The sequence below is a fragment of the Mus caroli genome, chromosome 4 (genome assembly GCF_900094665.2).
Source record: "Mus caroli chromosome 4, CAROLI_EIJ_v1.1, whole genome shotgun sequence".
In the NCBI taxonomy this organism is placed as follows: domain Eukaryota; kingdom Metazoa; phylum Chordata; class Mammalia; order Rodentia; family Muridae; genus Mus; species Mus caroli.
In genome coordinates this window covers 2,007,950-2,025,481 of record NC_034573.1, presented here as the reverse complement: position 1 = coordinate 2,025,481, position 17,532 = coordinate 2,007,950, and the positions used below count along the sequence as shown (strand labels likewise).

The window sequence follows — 17,532 nt, the reverse complement described above, 5'->3', positions numbered from 1 at the left end:
CAGACTGTGGGATGCAGACTAGTAACACTTCTAAGCATTTATCTAGGAAGCATCTAACAGTTTCCACCTTCCTCTTCCTTTAACAGGCGGCTAGCTCTAAATAGGCACTAAAAAGCTGTTTGATTAATTTGTTTCTTGTTTATTTTGTTGAAGACATTAAACAGATACTTTCCAAGAGAAGGAAGCAACTGTCCTTTCTTGGATCTTAACCTCCAACAGATTCCAATATTTGTTTGAAGCAGAATAACAATTCATCAGTAGTCTTTCATAAGGCCATTCTGTGAGGGGAAACAAGGCAATGCATTATCTGTCCCTCTATGTATACACAAGTGCCTGCACATCGCACATGCACACACAGGTAATAAACATTTCTTGTTGAATTTCAGTCAACTCATCCTTGATTTTGAAAACAAAAAAAGCATTTTTTCACTAGGTATAAAGGCAGGCTGAGCTGGGGAACAATGCAGGACTAAGTGTTCTGATTCTACCAGAGCTTCCACACTGACAGGGAAACAAATGGCCACTGTGTCATTATTAATGAACAAATGAGCACTAAGGACTCAGTGAACCGCAGTGTAGCATAGGATTCTGAAGGTACCTATGTGGGTTAAGAGGCTGCTCAGTATTGGGGACCATTCTCTGCTGCTTCTGTGATGACAACGTCAGAAGTTGTGAAGGTTGTGAGAGGCTACAGAGGCTGGAAAGTGCAACAGGAAGAGAAACAAAACCAGGCCAAAGTGGTAAAAGAGTGGCAGAAGTCCTGAGGAAATCTAAATGACAGCTGGACTTATTCCTGTAGACCTTTCCTGTATCAGTCTCTCATGATCCCGTCCTATTCTCGTTGCTGTTGTTTTGTTGTTGTTACTTTGCTTTCATCAACTTGACACAAGCTAGAGTTAATTGAAAAAGAGGAAATCACAGAGGGAAAAAAATGCATCCTTGCAATCAGCCTGTAGGATCCAAGCCTGGGCGCACTTTCTTAATCAGTGATTGATGTGGGAGGGCCCAGCCTACTGTAGATGTGGCCACCCCTGGGCAGGTGGTCTTGGGGGTGTATGATAAAGCAGGCTGAGGAAGCCATGAAGAGAAAGCCAGTAAGCAATTTCCACAGCTCCTGCTTCCGGTTCTACCTTGGCTTTTCTAAATGGACTGTAGCACGAGATAAGCAAGGGAAATCAACTCTTTCCTCCTCAAGTTGCTTCTGGACATAGTGTTTTAGCATAACAATAGGGAGCCTGACTAAGGCCATCCTCCACCATACACAAGCCATCCTGCACCCCACTGGGCTTAGGGCAGGAGATGGCATAGTCTCTACTGTTGCCCTCAAGGACACAAGGATTTCCAGGTACACCCAGTTTCTCCAGTTTCCTCCAATTCTGTTTTGGTTTTATAAACTTGGAGCATGAGGACTAGAAATCAAGTGGCTTGTGCTTTGAGTATTTCCAGACAATCATGTTAGTTTTCTACCCTTGGAAAAATTCTAGGGCTTGCACTCTAAAAACAATGTGGTTAAAAGCCAGGATTTTGTTGCAGTATATTTGATCACACTGTGAACTAAGATATTGTGTTGTTTACTGGAAAACCATTTCTAGTTGTGATGTGGCTCAGTCTGAGCACACACCTTTAATCCCTCTGGCTGGATTCACAATATACACCTTTAATCCCAAGGTAAAGTTACTTTGTAGAAGGAAGCACCCATGTTTGAAAGTAATGTCTAATTGAGTGGCAAAGAAAGTGATGAATCAGAGAAAAATTTGACAGAATAGGATCTGCCCAGTTTTCACAAGAAGAGAAAGGAAAAGGGAAATTACTTGAGAGAGAGAGAGAGAGAGAGAGAGAGAGAGAGAGAGAGAGAGAGAGAAAGGCAGTTTGACCAGGACAGTTCTAGAAAGGTAGGTTGCAGAGAAAGAACAGGCCAGACATAGGTAAGGACAGAATGAGCCAGAGAATGAGAAGGAATCAGAAGATCAGAACAGATTGCCAACAGATTGCCAAGTTTGAGGCCAAGAAGAGCAACTCAAGAGAAGCCAGATTGAATCAGTCAGCTTGTTTGAATCAGAGTTCAGAAAGAGCTCGTAAGGTGAGCTTTTTCTCAGTAAGCCACAGAGGCTGAAAGCCTTCTAGGCCTAGATAAGATTGTATGAAGGCTATAAGCTTCCAGGTCTAGACCTAGGTTAACAGACTGAGACAGTGAGCCTTAGAGATGACAATTAAATCAGGAGAGTAAAAGATACTTTTACAGGGGTTGACATTAATGTTGGTTTGGAAGGTTCTTGTTCTCCTCAGCTAGAGGCTTCCCCAAATGCTTCCAGATGAATATTTTTTTATTTTAACCTTTATTGAAGAAAGGAGATAACAGGCTCAGGGTAGTTATGGATAGAGCTCAGACTTCGGATCCTATTTGTTTTCACATGGTCCTGGTCTAATATATGTATTCTTGAGAAGGGTCTCTTTGAATATGCTGGGCTAGTGTTCCGCCTAGAGCTATATTCCTAGTCATCATGCTTGTTCCTACACAGCAATAATAAATCCCCATGGGCACAATCTTCAGATTAGACAGTCGACCACAGATTCCTAATGATAATACACAATAACCTAGCAACAATGAAGCAATATAATTATAAAAATTTACTATTTACAGTGTCATCACTGGACACTCACTGTCCCTCTATCCTTAAGTTGCGGAATGCTTTGGATGTTCACAGCACCTTCGCAGGTCCTTGTCTGTCATCACTAACCTCTGTGTCCCATAAAGGATCTTACTGGGCTCCTGCTACAGTGATCATGAAAAATTACAGTAGAATTTAAATATTTTTTTAAAAATGGACAAGTGGCTGAGCATTGTGCTGCACACTTGTAATCGTATAGCACTTGGTGGCAGAGGCAAGGGATTGCACATTTGAGGACATCCTGCACAACACAAAGTTCAAGGCCATTCTCAGACACAGAGAACAAAAATCTCTTAACAAAAAAGCATGCACACATTTTAGCTGGGCTTGCCGTGTAAGACCCACATGCCTCAGTTGCTTGAAGACTCCTCTAACTTTAGCCCTGTGCAGTATCAGCACCACTGTCTTTTTAGTGCATCTCTGCATGTCTTGCTCACCATTGAGGCACATGAGTCATGAGTTGTGCACACTGCTACTTTAAGATGATAGTGCATGGAAACTTTATGGGCCTGCATGCTTACATATTCACATAGGGAGGCTGACCATTTAGATCTTAATCAAAGTACATCTATAATTCCTGAACATCATTTGCTATTCGTGTGAGAACTTCCCTGGAACTTGAAGGGAATGGGAATCTAAACAATTACTATCGGAAAGGGTCGTTTCAAGAATTTGGAAATCAAATGCTAAGTGCTCTAGCAATATTGTATCGCTAGAGTAGTACCGTTGTATAGTTTCCTAACAGTGTTTCCTAGTTAATAACTTTGGTAGATTAACTTCTAACGGATAACAAAACTAATTCAAAATGACAAATAACACAATATTGTTAGGAAAAAAGAAAGATCTGAATGGAAGTATACAAATGTCTCAGCCCCAGGCCCTCAGCAGAACACAAGAATTTGATGTGTCTTGAAGTTTCAAAGTTCAAAAAAAGCATACACACACACAAGCAAGCACACACATTTTTCAGGGCAATTGAGAAAAAAAATCCTGAAAGGTTTACAAATGTGTATATTTTTACCCTCAGCAATCCCATGTTTGAAAACTCTGCCTGAAGAAATACTGGACATGTGTTTACCCCACAAAAGGGGTAGTTTTCACAGTATCTTTTGAAATGCCATAGCCATAAAACTCCTGAAACTCTTAATAGTCAGCGACAGTCAATGATTAAATAAATGATAGAATGTTAGCAAAACTAAAGAAAAAGAAAAGAAGAAAAGCATGGTCTCCAGAGGTGTTACAGTCCTGGGTGTGAAAAGCCAAGAAGTCAGTACTGTGCACCAGGACTGAGACTGAACACAGACCCCCTGACAAGTTCATACACATGTATACTGCGTTCTTAGCACACTCATCCTGCCTCCCTCCTTAGCCCCACTCCACCTGACCTTGCCCCAAACAAGCCCACCTCCCTCTTTCATACTATTTTGGTTTTTGTCTGGTTTCAGTTTTGTTTACTTTGTGAACCACTGAGCTAAACCACAGCCCTGCCATGGGTATGCATGTGCACCTAGCCACTGGAGCCTGTGCAACCCATCAGTGGCACAGCACTGAGGGTGGTGACTCCCTCTCCCACAGCTCTCAGGCTGCTAACAACTCCCTTTCAGGGAGCAGGGACCCACAGGTACCTCATCCATCCACGACTGCACAATGGAGGACCCAGGCTTGTATAGGCTCTGTGCTGTAACCATATTTGCTGTGAGTGCATTGGGGCAGTGGCCAGGCATCCATGCCGTCCTCCCCAGCAGCCAGCTTACATCCTTTCTACCCTCTCTTCCTCTAGGATGGCATGGCCACATCATTTTACAGATACATGTAGCTCTATGACTTTATGTATACATAAAGGTCTTGCAAAAATGCTGGGTGTGTAATTTTCATGTCTAGATAGTAGAGACAATGGATGTATCTGAACTGTTTCATTTTATACATTATTATGCTACATTAAGCATAAATATTTTATAAAATGGAATCCTCCAATTTAGAATCAAGAAAGTAACAAAATTGTAGAAGGCATCATTAGGGATGACCGAGCCCAGGCATCAAAACATGAGCTCTAGCACTGCACTATACGGTCAGTGCCTAGGTGACCAGTTGGGATTAGTAGCAACCCACAGCTCCAGGGCACTGATTCTTGCTGCCTCATGCCTTGCTGGTCTGATCTGGCTTACCACCAGTCTATGCAGTACAGTCTGGCTCCACTAAACAGTTTGTAAAGATGGCCTCAGGAACAGGATTTTGATGGGCTAGCCATTCCCAACTATCACTCAAACAAGTGCGCTTGGAGCTGTGTGCAAATTTGTTGGTTACAGAGGCACTAGGAAAAGGGCCTGCTGGCACTAACGCAGTCCTCAGTGCTATATAAGCCTCAGCTATCTCATCCCTTAGATCTCTAGACACCTCTCTCCTTTTACCCAAAGAGATCTTTATACACTTGGATCATGTGGCCTGAGTTGAGAATCTCAGAAGAATCTGGCAAGTCTAAGGGATGGGGAAAATGGAAAGCAATTGATTTGTATAAAAAGTTAGAAACATCAGCATGACTCAAGATGGACTGGAACCTGGGTGTCTTTCTGAGGCTTGATGGTTTGTTACTACTATCCTAGGAATTGAAGTAAAACGAGGGAAAGAAAGCCAGCAGCATTCATTCCTGTGCCAGCTTATACTGACTACAATTTTACTTCCACAGTTCTGGAAAACGTGTGAATCATAGCTTAGTAACATTTGAAGATAATAGTTTTCTATGTCTCAAATATCATAAAGATATTTCCATTTATATGTGTTTTATGGTTAATTTCACTGTTCTTTGGGGCATTTGTTTTTTAAGTTCTACAAAAGAAAATAATGAGACAATGGGATTTCCTTAACAGACATTTACCTTTAAGCACATTGAACTGTATTCCGTCTGCAAGGCTATCTTCATCCAGGTTGCTACTGCTGTAATGAAACACCATGGCCAAACACAACTTGGGAGGGAAAGGGTTAATTTGCTCACAGTTCCATATAACAGCTCATCATCAAAAGCACTTACAGCACAAACCCACTCAAGTCACGAACCTGGAGGCAGGAGCTGATGTAGGGTGCTGCTTATGGGACTTCTCAGCCTGCTTTCTTATAACACCCAGGGCCATGAGCCTAGGGAGGGCACCATCCACAATGAGCTGGGCCCATTCCCCCAATCACAAATTAGGAAAATGTCTGACAGGCTTGCCTACAGCCCATCTTATGTAGGCAGTTTCTCAACTGAAGCTCCCTCCTCTCTGATGACTCTAGCTTGTGTCAGGTTGACATAAAACTAGCCAGTACAAAGGCTAAGTATGTAATTATCTATAAAGCCCAAAACTGTTTTTTTTTTTTCAATATAAAATAACCTCCTGCAGTTTCGTCTCAGAATGCTGTGCTTTTCATGACCTGTATCTGGCTGCTCCGTGTGTCCCCTGCTTATACATCACAATACAGGTACATGTCCTGTTCAAAGTTTCTTTCTAGCAAGGAAACAGTTTTCCTGGTTACATAATCCTGTTAAGAGCACTGGCAATAATTATCGTACCCTTTTCATTTCAGGAGTGTTAGTCTTCTACAGCATTCATCACTCAGTAATTTGAACAAGAAAAGTATTGTGTCCTTCAAGAATGATGAAGTTACATAAAAAATAATACTCTCTTGAAAGAAGGAACCAGAGAATAGTTTCTAAATAAAGATGAAAATCTGTGTCACATATTTAAGGATCTTTCTTAGGTGAACAATATACACACTATGGACACAATAAAAGCAGTTCCTTTAGACATTGTTGGGATAGCCTGTGTGTCTCTGGTGAAAATCTTCGTCTGAGCTGTGGGTTGTGGCTGCATACATACGGAGGGCATCATTCTAAACATAAAGGACCCAGCAGAATAAGCACAAGAGAGAGACAAGTTTATTCCTCTATTACTTTTATCATGTGTGTGTTACTAGTCCTGGAAGTGAACTGCAAGATACTATATCATTTCTTAGGCTTCTCTTTTATTTTATATTCAAAGTCTGATTGGAAGGGAACTCAAATTTGATTATATCCCTCTCAAATGTCTGTTCAGGGTCTCTGCCAGCCAGTGCCCTGTTTAGAGAGCTACCTTAATTCCACTGCAGGCAGATTCCCTCGGAGGGAAACTTTCCATTTCTCTTACACATACAAGAATATGACAGATAGGTTTTTATCCAAAAAATATGGCTCAAGCCCACAAAAGTGGCTTTGTACTAATCACATAGAAGCTTCAAATTAATGTCCAAGAATCATTCTTTAACAGGCAAGTGTCCCAAGTACCTAAGAGATTAGCAGAGAAGTGACCTAGGGTCCCCAGGGCAGAGTCCAGAACTGTCTGTGATGTACCCTTATGATATTCCACATGCCATAGACCAGAGATGTTTTGTGGCTTTAACCATCTTCCCCATGATGAATAAGGAGGAACTTCAAATGTATTTCTATTTTACCAACAGAAGCCATGTGATGCAAGCCCTGTACATACAAGGTACCTTGTGTTCCGTATACTTGAGGGCATTAGGCTAAGAGTTAGCTTTTGTGTTAGCTTTTAGTTTCTGTAACAAATATTGGAAATAAATCAACTTAGTAGATGAAGATGAATTTAGTGTACAGGTTTGGGCTTTCAGTTCATGAGTGTTCTATGGATTGGGTCTTATGTTGTGCATGACACAGTGACAGGGTACAGAGCACGGTAAGATTCTTCATTGCCTTGCTCCTCCAGCAGAGTGACATGGTCTGACTCCTGAGAATGAATGTTCCAGCTCTTCTGCTGGGATGCCTGACATCACAGAGCCAGGGCTCTCCCATGGGTCTCCTTTCTTGGACAGGAGCGACAGAGAAACAGGGAGGGAAGATCTTTTGATTTGCTTGTCATTTTCTTAAAATGCCCTCATTTTCAGTAGCTGTTACACACAATGTCTCCTTGTTCTTTTTGCAAAATCATCTATGCTCTCCCAAAATATGCTGTACACTCTGTACCTTTTGGGAAAATGTATTTTACAGGAAAAAAATCTCCATTGGTAACCTAGAAAAAGCAACTGTTGACAATACTGGTTGGTTTCAGCACTGCTTAATTAGCTAGAATTTTGGTAAATGTATCTACTATATCTTCCTCTTTGATTTCCTAGTGTGGGCAACTCCTTATTCTGTGTTCACTCATGCCTTCACACACGAATCCTTTCTGTGTGACTATCTGACCCACATCACAGTGAGATGGAATGCACTGCACCACATTTTTCATATCTGAATAAACTGAAGTCATCCAACTGCAGAATGTATACTCTACCTGCAAAACTCAATGTCAGAATCATGCATTAATGATGGGTGCCTTGTGGCAGTGTGAGTCACTAGGAGCAGCTCAGATGGGTGGTATAAATATTCACAGAGATAAGAAAGGATCTTCCTACCTGAGGAGAACAACTGAACTGCCCCATGCAGTAAATTTAAGAAGGAAAGACAAGTGTCTGGAAGTGTAACAGCACAAGTACAATTGATTCTGACAGATACATTCAGAAAATTCAAAAGCATTTCAATACACAGTAAGGAAACAATTGGATACCCATTTAAAGAAACAGTAAACTGAGACCCCTGCTTCACCAGAAACAGCCACTTGAGATAGACCCAACCTGGGAATTACTCAACACACATGAACACACAAAGACTCGTTCAGCAACATTTACAGTAGCTTTCTTCAAAATGCTTAAGAGAAAACCATCAGACAGTATTAATAGGAGCAGAGATACACAAATGGTGGAAAGTGCACACAGTGGGAAACTACTTTCAACAGGGTATGACTAGGTATCAGATATGAAAGATGATGCTCAAAGACATTATACTGAATGAAAGGAACTATCCCAGAGATTACTTGCTGTATGGTTTCATTTATTGCATTTAAAACTAGATCCAACTGACTTATGCTGTCAGAAAAGAGAAATCACTGATTCTTGTCCAACTGTAAAGGAGTAAAAGAGAAAAATTTGCTGAGATGTTGCAAATGTCTATTCTGTAGCAGTTTCCTCCAAGAGTAAACCATTCATCTAGGGAGAGGGAGCTCCTTAAGACGCAGAATATTTACACCAAGGTAAAATAAAAAGCAGGTGAAATAATCCAACCTGAGAGGGAGCTCATTAAGCTCAGAAGTAAACACCAGCTTCAGGAAGTTCCTGAATCAGACCAGATAAACAAGGCTTCTCTCTACACAAGCTTGTATTGTTATACAAGGACAACTGAAGGATACTCTCATATCTTCTGAGCTACCAAAAAGAAGCAGAGACCAGTCAAGGTGGCTGGAAGAGGCTAAAACCAACCGTGTCTACCTGGAAAGGATACTCTCCAACCTGTTAAGTTGACTGCAGGTTGTACAATGTGCTCCAGATTTCCATTTTTTGTGAGCTGTCACCCATACTAGGATGGCTTTGGTAGCTTAGCTGTCTTTGAATCATTTCTGTTCCTTTTAAGTAACCTCTCACCCATATTCCTGTAACTAACCCTAATAAAAGTCACTGGCTCACCAAGTGGAACTTGGTGGTACCCCTACTCAGGTCTGTCATCAGTTCCCTATTGGAGTAAGCAGATATTTTCCTGTAGGCATAGTGTCAAGGAACAGTCTCTATGAGGGTGAATGTATTTGTCAGAATTTACAAACTGTGCACCTATAGTAAATGCATTGAAGCAAACTGGTACATAGTAAGTTTTAAGGCTCCCCCCTACACATACACACCTGCCAAAAAAATTTCTCCAAAATAAAACACTGATCTCATTTCTTCTTAACTTAAAATCTGAGTCATACTACTTCAAAGTTTCAAGAAACAAGAACTTGGAGCTGGGCTCTGGTAGGTGAGGAAATTGTTTTTTTTTTTTTAATTTTTTTAAAATTAATTTATTTTTTACACTCCATAATCTATTCTCCACACACACACCCCATCTACCGTTCGACCATTCCACATTCCATACCTCTTCCCCATGCCCCCTGTCTCCACATGGATGCTGCCCCCCCCCCCCCGCACCTGACCACTAAATCCCCTGGGGCCTCCATTCTCTTGAGGGTTAGGTGCATCATCTCTGACTGAACACAGACCCCTTAGTCATCATGGAAATGCAAATCAAAACGACAATGAGATTCCACCTCACATCAGCCAGAGTGGCTAAAATCAAAACCTCAGGTGACAACACATGTTGGAGAGGATGTGGAGAAAGAGGAACACTCCTCCATTGCTGGTGGGATTGCAAACTGGTACAGCTACCCTAGAAATCAATCTGGCGGTTCCTCAGAAAATTGGAAATATATCTACCTGAAGACCCAGCTAAACCACTCTTGGGAATATTCCCCAAAATGCCCCACCATACCACAGGGGCACGTGTTCCACTATATTCATAGCAGCCTTATTTGTAATAGCCAGAAGCTGGAAACAACCTAGATGTCACATAACAGCAGAATGGATACAGAAAATGTGGTTCATTTACACAATGGAATACTACTCAGCTATTAAGAACAAGGACATCCTGAATTTTGCAGGCAAATGGATGGAACTAGAAAATATCATCTTGAGTGAGATAACTCAGACCCAAAAGGGCATGCATGGTATGTATTCACTAATAAGTGGATATTAGCCAAAAAAAAAAAAAAGAAGAAGAAGAAGCATAGAATACCTAAAATACATTCCACAGAACTCAAAAAGGTCAACAAGCTGAAGTGCCCAAGTGAGGACACCTCAGTTCCACTTGGGAGAGAGAAGAAAGTTGTTTGCAGTTTCAAAAACAAAAGTATCCTTTTAGAGAGTTCTAAAGCATGCCAGTAAGAAAACACCATTGCTTGGGTAAAGTGACTCCAGTGACACTATGCAGGGCAAGCAAGAGTATGGCAGGGTGCTCGCCACTGAGTGAAGGAGAAGAAAGCAGTGCCAGTCCCTGGTCAGGTTTTGCTTCACGCTGTCCCGGGCACACTTATACATGCTCGGCCCACACTGGACAGCATCAGTCATTTGTTCCAGCAGCCACTGAGAAACATAACTGCTGTAGTCACATGGTGATGGAGAACACTGGTGGAGAGACCACTAACCTCATACAGTCCACACAGGAATAAACAAAGGAAGAAAATCAAAATTGAAAAGTAGAAAAGATGCTATTCTAATTTGCTGTTTTGTTGCTGTGGTTAGCTTATGATAAAGGGAAGGAAAAGGCTCATCTGGCTTGTATTGTGAGTAACAGTTTACCATTAGAGTATATTAGGTGCTCAAGCAGGAAATAAGTGGAACCCAGGGAGGAATGCTGCTCACGGGCTAGCTCACTGGTGCATGGTTAGCCCACTGACTCATACAGCTGGGGCCAACTAGCCTAAAGCATGATGCTGTCTACTGCGGGCTAAAATCAAAACAGTCTTTGACAGATGGAAGATTCTCTCTTCCCAGGTGACTCCAGGTTATAACAAGCTGACATTAAGAACTAATCAGGACAAATGTTTTAAGCCCCAAGGAAGTAAACCACAGTCTAAGTATCTCAATATCCAAGAAGTAGCCTTGCAAATAACTTTGCACTCAGCACTCAATTATGCCCATACACAGACACCTGTGTGTGTGTGTGTGTGTGTGTGTGTGTGTGTGTGTACCTGTAAGTGCATGAGTGTCAGCATGCGTGTACATGAAAATGTCCACCAACTCTCTGGGGCCTCTTATCAATGATCCCAATCCATTTCTCTATTTATGTCAATAGCTTGTATTTCAGGTTGTAACAGAAAAGAGAGATGCCTGAAGGAATCCATGAGTTTACCACCCCAAGCCCTAAAAATTAGAGAAGAACCCTGTAGGCTACCCACAGACTGCATAGCAGGAGCTCCAGCTAAGTGTGGTTACGGTAGTGAATTTGCTTTTAACATTGGTGTACATAAGTCAAGCAGTAATTAGATTTTGCTGCACTGAGCAAGAACTGTCTGTCAACCTCCCCCACCAGCCACAGACAAGTAGCCCATTGCCATTCAGAGCACAAGTGTCTTTATATTGAGCCTTGTCTTCAACCTTAGTAGTAAAGTGCAGGACTAGAGAGAGGTGCAGTAAGTCACAGAGCTCAAAAATCCATATTGTGTGGCAATAAGACTGGGGATGGGATGAACAAGGCTGGGGGAGGGGATATGAATTGGGCACCATGGAACATGACTTAACAACAAAGGGTCACATCAGTTTAACGAATACAGTAGTCTGAAAACGAACCAGCTTATAAGAAAAGCAGTGTTGCAATCTTCACAGACGCAGACATAAGACATGGACACAACACACAGACAGAGGACGCAGAGTGAAGTAAGAAACCATATGATTTTAGTCAAAGCAAATCCAACCTTAGGACATAAACATATCATCTTGGACACTTCCTACAGGAGGCTGAACCCCATCGGCACATGCATGAACTACATTCTCAGAAGAATTTTAGTTCTAAATGGTATCAAGTTCTGTGAAGGGAAAGCTAACTTTATAAACTTTTGGCACAATACTCCTTAAACCTAGGGCCATGTGCATAACTAGGCAAGCACTCTACCCCTAAATTATTTCTCCAACCCTCTTCTTACTTTTTATTTGAGTCAAGGTCACATTAAGTTGCCTTTGAACTCATTCTGTTGCCCAAGAAGGTCTTACCTTGCAATTCTCCTGGGCACACCTTCCCAGGAGGTAAAATTGCAGACCTTCACTACCAAACAAAATATCTATGTACCCTTAATCTGATCTGATGGGTTTTGTTTTGGTTTGGTTTTTGGTTTTTCCAACTTATTAAAAATTTTAAAACTGCAGAAATTGAAATAGTAATAGAAATCCAAATACCAATGAAGTATTATTTCAAACTGCTGACCATCTTCTATTAAGAACTCATCCTGGGAATTTTCAAAGCCCAAACATGAATTATAACGAAATCATTTTATGAAAGTTTTAGATTTTAAAAAGCTGTATGTGATGGCCTGAGGATTGGAACACTTTTCATCAACAACCACGCAGTGTTTCAGGTCATTATAATATGAAACCAGCCACATTTAAAGCCTAAATGACCATATATGCAAGTTAATAAAATGTTACCTGTATAACAGAAGAGTGGATTTGTCCCAAAGACCATAGGTTGCCAACCAGTAATGTAGATGAGACTAAAACATTATATAGATTTCAGCCTCCAGTACATATTGGAAACTGAACCTTCAGAGAAAGAAAAGAACAGAAATAAGCAACTGTCTGTCTCCAAATGTACATTATACATTAGATGCAGGAATTCCAGGCTGTTGCTAATTTCTCACCATGCAAGAGGAGATATAGACTGGGTATCTTTCCCACACAAAGCCTGTGAGCAGGTGCTAATGTGGCTCACTGCTGGAGACAGTGCATAAGCTGTATGAGGTTCAAGGATTCCGAAGGAGTGTCACTTGTAAGAGCATGGCTGATCTGCCTGGAATCAACATTCAACAGGCCCAGTACACACTGAAAACAAAAAAAGAGTCAGATGCCTTACTTATGAGAACAATTTACTAAACCTCAGGAGGGAACTGAAACTATCATGCTGTGAAAAACACATAAAATAATAAGGGGACCAGAGGAAAATAGGGCACATCCTTCCCAAATGGCACAACAGGGGCTGGGGGATTATATCACAAGCAAAAGAAAATAGTAGCTAAGACCCAGTCTTTACACAAGAACAGCACAACAGGGGCTGGGGGATTATACTCACAAGCAAAAGAAAATAGTAGCTAAAACCCAGTCTTTACACAAGAACAGCACCTGCCATGGACATAACCAGCACACTGACAGGCTCACCTGAGAATGTCACCTACCACTCTCTTTAGGATATCACACCATACACTGCAGCACACATCTGTCCCAGTCTTGTTTTACCATCCTTATTAGAAATCCCAAACTACACGTTTTTCTTCCACATTCTCACTTTCATCTCACTAAAACGAACTGCTCAGGAGTCAGAGAACCTTGTCTCTTTCTTCCTGTTGCAGACCTGGCTTTCAGGGCAATGCTCTGGCAAAGCCAGCTCTCAATAAATACTGTTGGAATTAGTGTGTGTCATACTCGAGGCAACTTTTCCATAAAGCACTGGGACCTACCATTTCTCTCTGCAGGATGAGGGGATGGCTGCACCCACTTTCTACTGCTGTGGAACTTTTGCTTAGTATAAAAAGATGACATTAAATGTTGGCCTTCCCATGGCAACAGAGCAAGAGTTTTATTTTCACTTTGAGCTCCCCTGTGAACATGGAACATTTTAGTCAACTCTGTGGTGAGAATTCTACATTGAGTATTTGAAAGCCAGCATTTTACTCTTATATAAAAACAGATGTCTCCACTCTCAGGTTCCCAGGCTCCAGATAAATTTTTTTGCTGTATGTTTTAAATTTAAAAATTATTTAAACAGGACAAAGAGCAGGAAGTAAAATTCAAACTTCCTTTGAATACAAATTTGGGGGGAATCACAGAATTCTGATCATGTGTGTGTGTTTGCAACAGAAAGGCATGGGTGTCAGAAACAATGCACAGCTTGTCACTATAGTAAACGGTACCAGGGAACCCCAGGCCACCTCATTTAAAGCAGTGCCACTTTTCTGGAATAGGTAGGGAACAAAGTAAGGCCAGACACCATAACCTCGTATAATGCGCACTAGGCGCCTATGGATGCATACTTCTCTGGCTGACAACTTCTATGAAGTGAGTTCAAGATGTACACATGAGTAAAGTATACCCAGGAACATACATGGACGCTCCTTAGTGAATTCACCCAGGGTTGCCTAACAGCACACCCAGAAATCCCCTCTGACAAGTAAGTCAGCAAGTCTCTAGAAAGCAGCCAGACTCCTTACTGTGTCTTTAACTCAGCTTCTTTTCTTATTAGCTCTGTTAATAATGATGTCACTACAATGCATTCTAAATTGCCCTTGTCTGTGATGCAAGCACATTTACGTCTTAATTCTTGACCATGTGCTGCTTCTGGACTCTTGCCGTTTGTCCTCACTACTGTCTACACCAAACCAGTGTTTGTCAGATCTCTGATTACCAACTCAGGCTGGCTCCCTGTAGCCCATCTTGTCAAGTTCACCATTCTCCCTGGGATGGGCCCTGACTGTTGATAACAAAGCCAGGCTAAACCTTTCACTTGGTCTAGTTTAGGTTTGGTGTTGAATGTATGGCTGCATGTTTGACTCCAGGCCTCATCTGCCCACTACTAACTAGGGGGGCAACTGACCAAAATATACAGATGAATGAATGAAATTATAAGCTCAAATCTCCCAGTCCTGATAAGTAACAACATACAGGACGTACTCCTTTTCTCTCCCATAGAAAAACTGTAAGCTTAGGAAGAAAGAATACCCATGAAAAGTAGCCTGCAACATGTTTAAGTGATATGGTTATGATGGTTCAGTGAATGATGATCACACACTCAACAGGGGACCCAATACAATGAGGTCATAGCAATGAGGTAGCGCAGTATAATAGTGTGTTTGTGGCACAGTGCCAGTCACATGAAAACAATACAAACACTGCTGGGCTGGGCACTCTTCTTGATGAGAAATGACTGTTGCTGGCATATGCACTATCCTTGCCAGTACTGGGATTAAACCTAGGGGCTTCCACATGCTAGGCAATTTCTCTAACACTGAATTACATTTCAGACCTTTAAAACAATCCTTTGTATCTTTTTTAATTAGAGAGAAGGTCTTGTTAACTTACCCAGGCTGATGGCTAAGCTGCAATCAACCTTCTGGAATATCTAGGATCCAAAGATATATTATACTTTTGTCATTATGGTAGACTTCTACAGATATCTTTATTATATACTTAATATATAGCTTCAAAAGAAAAACTGTAAAACACTCTGTTATGTTATTCTAGAAGTAGCCTCACACATCTGCTGCTGTGTCACTGGACTGCACCACAAGGCCACGTGACTGCCAGCCTCACAATTTCCATCTTGTAAGTATACTGCATGATGCAGACAGAATTACCCAAGGACAAACTTCTTAGAGCAAGTGAGGCATGACTATTTGAGCACTGGAGTTAGTCTGGCAATTCCCAAGCATTTTAGCTGAACTTTCTTGGGGAGGCAGAATCCTTAAGTGACCCTATGATTTCCACTCGCCTGTGTTCACCTGAAAAATGTCCTAAGACAGTAACTCCAGGATTTACAGTGCAATCTGGTCTGCAGGAAAGGAGACAAGACAGCCCCGGGCCATATCACAAGCTTTAAAACAGCTCTGTCTGGTTGTTGACATATAAGAAAGTGCAGACACCAGATTTGTGCTCCTGAGAAGGCCTGCATGACTGACCTGCAAGTAGTTTCAAGTGGAAACGGAAAACAGTCCCCAGCTAGCAGTCAAGACACTGGAGCCACAGCCCTGTCAACAACCTGAGCTTGCTCAGATTCACCCCCAAGGCCTTGCCTGAGAACATGGCTATGCAACGCTAACACTGTCAAATCTTAGCCAAGGATCTAGCTGGCCTATGGTGGGCTCTGGTCCTCAGAACTGGGTGTTGTTTGTGGACTTTTGGACTAGAGAGCATTAGAGCATTAATGTGCTTTCCTGTGTTCACAGAGAAATAACAGCATTCCGTATGCACTGGAAACACTGCTCACTGTCCCCACAGACCTGAGCACTCAGCCAAAGGCAGAAAAGCAGATGTCAGCAGCCGTCAAGAAGGCATCTACCCTCCCTACAAAACCGTGAGCTCTCAGAAGGCAGAGCCACAGGGCTGTAATGCCTTGATGACTTCTGTCTCCTGACCTATGTTTTCATAGGGACAATTTGCAAAACAATAATGGACAAGCTGCTTCTCTCAAGTGCTCAAACAGGAATCAGGCCTTTTGTGACATTGCATTAACGCCATTATCAATGACAGAAACAAAAGTAATAGAGCTTATTATTAGAAAGTCAGCAGCAGAGACTGTTTTGTCCGTTACTTTTCATCAGATAAATATGAACTACTAAATACAAATATTTATAAGAGAAATTACTGTTATTTCAATGTAGACCCACTTGTTCTGTGTCTACTCCATGGCAGACATTACACAGCACAGGTAAGTCAACCCTGGCTCTCCAAGCAGCCACCCTCTGCTAAGGAGGGGTGGGGATAGCTGCAGTAATGGAAAGCACTAACAAGAACTATGGTTTCAGAAATGAGTAAAATGATATATTTTATATTATATTTTAAGGAGGGTTGTAGTTTAAGGCTAACCTACAGTGTGTGATTTAAAAAAAGATACTGTTGTGAGGGGAAGCAGATCAGATGACTCGGATCCACTCTTCTAAGCACCAAAACAATGGGACAACGATAATTCCTTTTCCATAACATAGTGAGCATCCTGCGCGGAGCCCCACAGAACCTGTCCTAAAGGACACCTGAGCCTTCTATTTTTATCCTCTTGATATGAGCAGGTGATTTCCTCAAAAAATGTTTCTGCAGATGCTTTTGGATGAACTTAATTAGACAAAACCACTGCAAAGCCCTGTGGGCTGGACACCAAACTGCCAGCCAATGCTGAATGATGTGTAAGCAGGTAGTGTACAAAGCAGTTGAAGGAGATCTAGCACACAGATTTCCACAGAACACAGGATCCAGGGAATGAGAATCATAGGGCTTTCATGCTAGCAACTATACTAAGGCATAGGAAAAAATAATAACAGAAGTTAATGTTTAAATTAATTCTTACTTGGTGTAGTGGCTATTCCTGGTTGTCAACTTGACTATATTTGGAATGAACTACAATCCAGAATTAGAAGGCTCACCAGTGACCCTTATCTGGAGGCTTGGAGATCCTTATCTGGATCTTGGTATGGAGATCTTGAGCCATAGTGGCTATGGATTCCAGAAGATTAAATCTCCGAGT

General features: G+C 41.7%; 1 protein-coding gene across 8 annotated transcripts in view; it reads right to left on the bottom strand.

Annotated features, from left to right (window-relative positions):
• Fam110b (family with sequence similarity 110 member B) overlaps positions 1-17,532 on the bottom strand; it is a 143,544-nt gene that overhangs the window by 70,138 nt on the left and 55,874 nt on the right. For 3 of the 8 annotated variants that reach the window (XM_029476533.1, XM_029476532.1, XM_029476528.1), the window contains exons 1-4: positions 15,378-15,417; positions 13,760-13,899; positions 12,947-13,127; positions 12,735-12,848 (exon numbers count right to left, since the gene is read on the bottom strand). The exons of 3 other annotated variants lie outside the window; for them this stretch is intronic. The gene's annotated coding sequence lies outside the window, so the exon portion shown is untranslated. Of the gene's footprint in view, positions 1-12,734; positions 12,849-12,946; positions 13,128-13,759; positions 13,900-15,377; positions 15,418-17,532 lie in introns of those variants that run through there. 2 more of the 8 variants (XM_029476530.1, XM_029476531.1) reach the window with 2 other exon arrangements.